Source organism: Theobroma cacao, chromosome 7, assembly GCF_000208745.1.
Source record: "Theobroma cacao cultivar B97-61/B2 chromosome 7, Criollo_cocoa_genome_V2, whole genome shotgun sequence".
Taxonomy (NCBI): Eukaryota; Viridiplantae; Streptophyta; class Magnoliopsida; order Malvales; family Malvaceae; genus Theobroma; species Theobroma cacao.
In genome coordinates, this window is record NC_030856.1 from 14,625,053 (window position 1) to 14,633,151 (window position 8,099).

An 8,099-nucleotide genomic window follows, 5' to 3' on the forward strand; every position below is an offset into this window, starting at 1 on the left:
ATAATAGTATCACAATACAATTCCTTTACAAGGCTTATATAGTTCGTTGGGCTTTATCTACACAACTAAAAATAATAATTAAATTGTAAGTTATGGATAAAGAACTACCTTATTGTTGTTATAAATAACAAAATGTCATACACGAATATCTCAAATTGGGATTCCCATACAATCACAGATTGGCTTGTGAGGCTCATACCAACAACTAGGCCTTAGTAAACATTTTATCATCATTCAATTAACATTCATTCATGAAGTGACGTATTTGCCACTATCATCATACATAAACACATTCATCACAATGTACACAAACATCCATGCTTAGGCGTTAATACACAATTTTGGTACTTTCAACATAAACTTTGTATACGCATTTCTTTAACAACATCTGTAACATATACATTTCATATCAATTATGTAATGCACCCTAGGTGCTCATATGGGCTCTCAAGCCATCCCTCTATAAGATTTACATTTCTCCATATAAATATAATGCCATTGAATGGCTTAACAGTCAATAGTAACAAGTATTATAAACAATAAAAGTAGAGATCGACTCGTCAAGCGAAACATAACTCGACTTCTTAGGTTTCAAAAGGGTTGCTCCATCACCTACCGAAAGAAGAACAGAGCATGTTTTTGTAACACTGGTGGCTGGACAACTATCACTGATCTACTGCAAAAACATGAAAAACTAATGTGTGAGTTACAGAGACTACATGAGTGGATACAAGAAGGGACACGTCAAGGGGCTAAAGCTTTTGCACAAATATAATCTTTAAATAACCATGCATAAATGATCTTTCAAATGCATGATCATTGACATTGCAAATAAGTATAGTAAAACCTTTATAAATTAATACCTTTAAGACGATGAAAGTTTATTAATTAATCGAGATATTATTTTATCAATAAATTAATAATTTACTAATTTATACATTAATTAATAAAAAAATAATTTATCAAGGTACTCTTTATTTTTTTTTCAAAATATTGAACTTAATACATGTATTGTGTATTGTGATTATAAGAATATTACTTAATTATCAAATTATGATTTATTATTATTCTATGTATTTGTTAAACCATAACAAGTTCATGAATGTAATTAGTTTTATTAAATTGAAGTCATGAATCTATCCATTTTTGCAACAAACTAAAATTACATTCAATGTATACTTAATTAATATGCTTTATGAACATTAAGTGACGCAAAAATGTCTACAAAAAGACTATACAATATCACAAATGGTAAAACTAAATACAATGGCCTCTCGTCTTAAAGGTGAGAAGAAATCAATAATGACGGATGAAATGCATAAAGCATTTTGTGAGTGCAAAATAAAAAATTACAATTGCACCAAAAAGCAATTATTGAGAACATCATATGAAATGACAAAGAAGATGCAGTTGAAGATGATAGTTCTGTACTAGTGCTTGTCTCGAGTAAAGATGCATTCAAAGCAACAATCATATTGCGTAATTTTCTCTCGCAATACAAGAACACTACACTAAAGCTTCTTAATGCACTAAAAAATGTTAGAGATGAGGTCCAAGGAGACATCAATTTCAAGAAGAAACAAATAACATTATAATCATATTTTATAAAGACCTCTTAATTGAGTCAAGTATATATATATATATATATATATCTATAATTTTGAGGTATAAGGAGATTATTAATTTATATATCAAGTGGGACCTATGTATTTTTTAAAAAACATATTATCTTATAAATTTAGTGAATTATTAATTCACCACATGTGTCTCAAGTCGAGACTGACGAAAAATATTATTTAATCATGTTTATTGAGTATTAATTTATTGAGGTTTTGCTGTATAATCATGCCTTTAAATACACATTTGAAATCATTTAGAATAAATACATAATCTTTAAATCATTGTGCAGAGAAATCTATCAAATATTGGTTTGATTTTCAAACACATTTGGAATCACATAATCCTTTAGAAACCCATATGTGTGTAAAACCATTTGAATCACAACAAAAAGGGCTAACTTACTCATTCATCATTCTATTTCGTGGTATCAAGACTTACTTTCTATAGCTCAATTCCTCATCCATATGAACCTAGAGTTTTGGGTTGTTTTGATTTCTCAACCAATTCATTTGACTATATATGCTTTAGATCAATTTTACATCTTAACTATTATTCGTGATTGACTAAGGAACTTTGTCTTAAACATTTCTAATATCATGCCCTTCAGAACAACTGTGCATCACAATCATTAGCAAGTCAACGATCAAACCAAAATCTAGTTAGTAACTAAGGAAATGTCCATCTCTTATAGGACATAAATTGATAACGGTATGTCCCTCAGTTACCAATGGCATTTGATAATGGTATAGTGATAACTCTATGATATAGAGTTATTTGGTCTTAATCTTGATAGTAAATTGACTTAGTTCTTATAGTAATGCATAGAAATTAGTAAGTTTTATTTAATTATTTTTAGTTAGTTAATTAGCTGTGTCAATCTAATCTTAGTTAATTTTGTGTTTGAATTGATGGTTATGTGCCTAAGATAAGTTGTTATTAGTCTGTTTGTGCTTTTGTAGGTGTTTATTGAAGAATTTTAATGAAAAAAGGAGAAATTTTGAGATCCACTGTACATGTCTCAGTATTTTGATCATAACTCTCTATATAGCATTTCAAATGAAATGATTCTTAGACCATTGGAAAGCTAAGAGAAAAATCTACAACATTGATGTTTACCACTTCACCCATTATAGCCTAAAATGGTTAATTAAGTAGTCTAAGCCGTAGCCTTGGCCGAGGTAGGCCGCGACTCACGTAGTTTGATGAGGAAATCCTTGTTAGAATTAACTTCTTTCTTCACCCAACTTGGCCCAACTTCAAAACCTTATAAAAATAACTTTTTAAAGGGCTTTTGAAGACACAAAGCACCAGATTTAGAGCTAAGATTTAGCCACAAAAATCATTGAGAAAAGTCTTATTGGAGATGAGAAGAAATTGAAGGATTCAAGAAGATTTGAAGATTAAGATTGTAATTCTTGGAGTTTCTTTATTCTTTTTGTTATTCTTTTTTTTTTCTTGATTTGGTTACAATGTTTAAACTTTATTTAATGATGATGTGTGGCATTATGGGTAACTAATTTAGTTATCTAAAATTATGATTAAACTCAATACGTAGTCTAAATTATTTGTCATTTTTGCTTATGTTTGATGGTTTTAAGTTGTTTATTCTATTATGCTCTTAATGTTTCAAATTGCTTGATCACAAATTAGATTGCTTTGGAAACCTAAGTCAAACCTTAACAAAGGAGATTTAAAGAGACCTTGAATAGAGTTGTCATGACCCGGTACTCCCTTCGAGCCCGTTAGAACCGCAGCGACGTCGCGATGGACATTCATTGCCCGGAATTCCAACTGGAACCTTGCAAGGCTTTAATATCAGTTTTCGCACATCTCCTGTGAGCAACAGTTGTTAAGTATCATGTTTTGAGAGATTATAAACTATTTTCAAATCAAAACAATAGAAAAATAATTTTTTTTCTCACAGGGGCATTTTGGTCATTTTTTCTCAAAAATCTCGAAACCAACTAAAAATATAGTATGCGAGTGGGAAACAAATATTTCATAATCAAAAGTAAGTTTAAACGTCTAAAACCTTCATTTAAAATGAAATTATGATTATTTGGATATAATAAAAATATTCAATAAAATATTCCATTTTCTTATAAAACAATTTTTTTAGAGTTATACGTAAATAATTTTCGCAGCGTAAAAGCAAAATAAATTCATACATACTGTAATACAGTAAGCCAGAATATTTAATTTAATTTACAATAACAAGTGAGCCCCCGAATAACCAAAAGAATGAAAAGCGTTAAACCTAGAGTTTTTGAGGATGCAAGTCCAGCTGTAGCCCTCAACGAAATGAGCTATCTACTGACTATCCTGAGCCTGAAAGGGTTGGAAAGGAGGGTGGTGAGATTATATAATCCTAGTGCATAAACAAATACTATCTAAAATATCTAAAGCTGAGTAAATAGAGACAGATAAAATAGATTAGTATAAAAATGATTCTCAGCATTTGAACTCATTTTAATAAGATAAAATAGATTCATTTCACCAAAATAAACAACGAGGCTTATGATTTCTTGAAAAGTTTGGCTCGTGCCAAAATCATTCTCATACTCAGTTATCAGGGATACCTTGGCCGAGGGCTATCCCAACCGAGTTCGCCAAGGTTGTTAAATAGTTATGTATGCATAAATCATGTTTTTATTTTGAAAACATAGCTGTTCCTTGGCGTTGGCTGAGTTCACCCTCACGTGGTGGTTTAGTGTGAAGTGAACTCTAAAGTGTTAACCTTAAGAGTTATCCATCTGTGCCTCTCATACTAAGGTAAGAATATAATAGGGTTATCGTGCCCCTCTAATAGGCTAGTCCACAGAACCCGTCCACTGCAGCGACCAATTTATAACCCACCAATTCAATAAAATTCAACAGCATGACATGGTAATTATTTTATTTTACAGCCTCTCAAGGAAAATTAACAGTTCATACTTTTTCAGCACATTTACCAAATCCAACCATTCATGCCAATATTATTATAAGCCATTTAATTCAAACCATGATTTATAACACAACAGTTAGTCTCCAATTACTCCATTTTTAAAACCATCATTCAATTTCAAGACAATTTTATAAAATCATTTCATTTAATCACATTTTTGCTTATAAAACCTAAAAATTAACCATTTAAACTCATTTTCCATAAAATCACAAAAACGAATTAAAATTCACTTCAAATAATCAAGATGATGATAAGGTTACTCATTGTATCAGGAGTTTGAAATACTCCTATTCTCAGTCCTCTAACACAACGTCTTTACCCTTGTTAGAGGACTCACCACCTATATACAATACACGACACACAATTCAATATACTGTGTCATACCCTTATAAATCTATTTTAGGCTCTTTACTAATGTATGAAATGGAATGCAAATCGTTCGGATTATCGTCTTAACACGGTGTTCTACACAAATTCAATTGTGTACCAAAATAAATCGGTATTGGCCTAATTCGATCTATCATCCAATTAATTGACCAATATGTCCAATTCAACTCAAATTAATTCCATTTTTCTTCCAATTCTTCAAATCACCAAACACAAGCCAAATAACATAAAATTTAGCAAAACTATCCTCACATTTCTTCTTGAGAATTTCGGCTATGGTGAGTGCATCAACACTATGATTTTTCCTACTTGATTTTCTCACCAAAATTCATCATTTCCTAACCAATTCACTTGAAATAAAATCAAAATCATCATCAATATTCCACATGGAGAATTCGGCCAATGAGGGTTATGGAAGAACATGAATTTTTCTTGCTTGATTTTCATGCTACAAATCACCAATCAACTAAAAACACTAGAATATCTTAAAATCTAACCAAAACAACCATCAAAATCTCTCTCTAAGTGTTCGGCCAGCAAGAGACCCATCATGAAATCATGTGATTCAACCATGGAAAATGCAAAAGAATGTATGGGAAAGGTAGATCACAAGGCAAAATCAAGAAATTTTACCTTTAATTGCTTGATTACTTGAAATCCACCAATTTTCTCTTGAATTTTCACTCTAGGGTTTTTGTTATTTCTTTTCTTCCTTTTGTTCTTGCTTTGGCCGGCCATAAGAATGAATGTGGAAGAGTTCAAATTGGCTTTATAAAGGAAAATATTAAATGGACAAAAATTTGCCATGTGTCACCATTCCATTGGTCCATGTGTCATACTTACCTATTAAGCAATCTCTCTCCACCACTTAAATTTCCTCAATTATCCATGATAATATTGGGTAAAATTCATGTGCTGGACAAGTGTTGGGTGGTGTAAAATTTTTGATTTTGCCCTTGGGCGGCAAAATGACTATTTTACCCCTATGCTCGAAAAAATGTCAGAATTAAAATTTTTCACTTCTCAAACTCAAATTATGTTCTAAATAGTCAATCTTAATCAAAAACTTCTTCCAACATTCCAATTTTAACCTCGAGTGGTAAAATGACCATTTTGCCCCTAGATCATGAAAATTCCAATATGACTCCAAATCAGTACTCGAACTTTGAATCACCATTTTAAGTCATTCTGGGGTTTTAAAATTCTCAATTTCATCTTAAAATCTCTATTTGGACTAGTTCGAGGCTTAATTCAACTTAATTGTACCATTTGGTATATTGTCGTCCTTTCACGATTTTCAAGGTACCTAAGTAAGCAAACATATATTCTTATGTAAGAATGGCATAATAAACATATTATTGAGTCAGGCTTGACAACACTACCCCCCCTAAAATAAAATTTTGATCTCAAAATTTCATGTACTGAACTCAGAGAAATGGTGAGGGTATTGTTTTCTCATCTAATGCTCGACTTCTTATGTCCTCCCCTTTATAAGGAATTTGGATTTGTTCACCTCATTTAACTCCAATTCAACTTGAGTACTTCACTTATGTCTATTATTATCTTTTAAAATCATATCAACAGTAACCTTCACAATTATGATCTCTTATATCGAGACACCAAGCATGCTTCTATTACTATCATTAAATTTGAACCATAACTCCATCTCAATCATACCAATTTCGATCGCATTTTATACTTATTTAGGTATACCAATCACTATCTTATTACTTCATTCCATATCAAATTTCTCGACTTTCATTAATTCATCCTATCCTCATACATTATTGTGTAGTTTACGGCATCTTTAACACGCCATACTCATTCCTGTATATATCCTTAGCGTTAGGGAAGATTAATGGCTTCAATTATTTCCACATACTTCATGTTTACCTTGCATTTAGGAAATTTCAATCTTCTTAATCCTATTAATCCATCTCATATGGCTTAATCGCACTCTAGATTACATTCCTTAACTATTTTCTCAAAATTCCTTAGGTCACCATAAATCGAGTTTTGATAAGATTCTTGGTCGTTACATTATCTATACAACTCATCAAATATATTGAGTTCAAATCTTGAACCACTAAAACCATTCTTCATTTTAGTTGGATACATCACTACCTCCACACATACGTATACTCACACATTCAAATGTCCATATTCCTCATTATGTATACGGGTCTCTGTTTTCAAATGCCTTCAGATTAATTTCTCTTTGTTCATTCCGATCCATAACCAAGATTCAATAGAATAATCTTCATAATTCATACAAATTCTCATCATGCCTGTGCATAGTTTCACATCATTTACATACTTATACTCTCTTCTTATCATTTCCAATTATATGCTTAAGTTTCCTTGTACTATTTATCATTGCATCACAATGTCATCTCCATTGAATTATAATCTATTATGCGTGTATGCTTTATAATCCCATTGATGCCTCAAAGATTTATCTTAACTTGATCATTGCATCTTATACAATACCACAATTCCTAAGAGTTATCCTTTTTCCTCGAGTATCCTTCATGCCTCTACATTACCTTGTATCCTTTTTGCATTCCGATATTGATTTGTCACTTAGAACTCAGACTCATTTGAATCATGTATGCCTCAAGCATTTTCGAATTCCAATTTCCATAATATATTAGGAAAGTTTCATTATCCGACTTCCTTATCAAGGTCAACTTCTATCATCCTTTGTTCCACTCTTTCATAGGAATATAACATCATTCTTCCTTACCAATTTACAAATTGTACTTGAAATTGCAAGACTTGAAGCTAAATTCTCCTCAAGTACTTTTCAATATTAATACTAATATCACTCTCAGCTTACAGCTTCCTTTTTTATAACCACATAACTTAGTGCTTTCTTTCACGAGATCCATGGCAGAACTTCTCTTGAGTATTTCCTTGGGGATATCTATCTTAAACTTATGTCTCACAGCAGGTGATCACTTAACTCGTGACTTAGTCGTTTGGCTCCTTAGCAAGTTTCAAAATCACGCATCTTATACTCATCACGTATAACTTATAATTCTTTCTCAAAGGTGTTTAAACATTCTTGAAACACTTAATCACTTATGTGCTCTTTCATACTCCAAATATATCATTTCCATAAAGGCATGCCCAACTACTCATGCTT

General features: G+C 31.4%; 1 long non-coding RNA gene across 1 annotated transcript; it reads right to left on the reverse strand.

The window, feature by feature from the left end:
• On the reverse strand, positions 374-5,622 carry LOC108662904. Its single transcript, XR_001928763.1, has 3 exons — positions 5,585-5,622; positions 3,321-3,453; positions 374-676 (listed from the first exon to the last, which is right to left on the reverse strand). It is a non-coding gene; the product is annotated as an uncharacterized LOC108662904 (long non-coding RNA).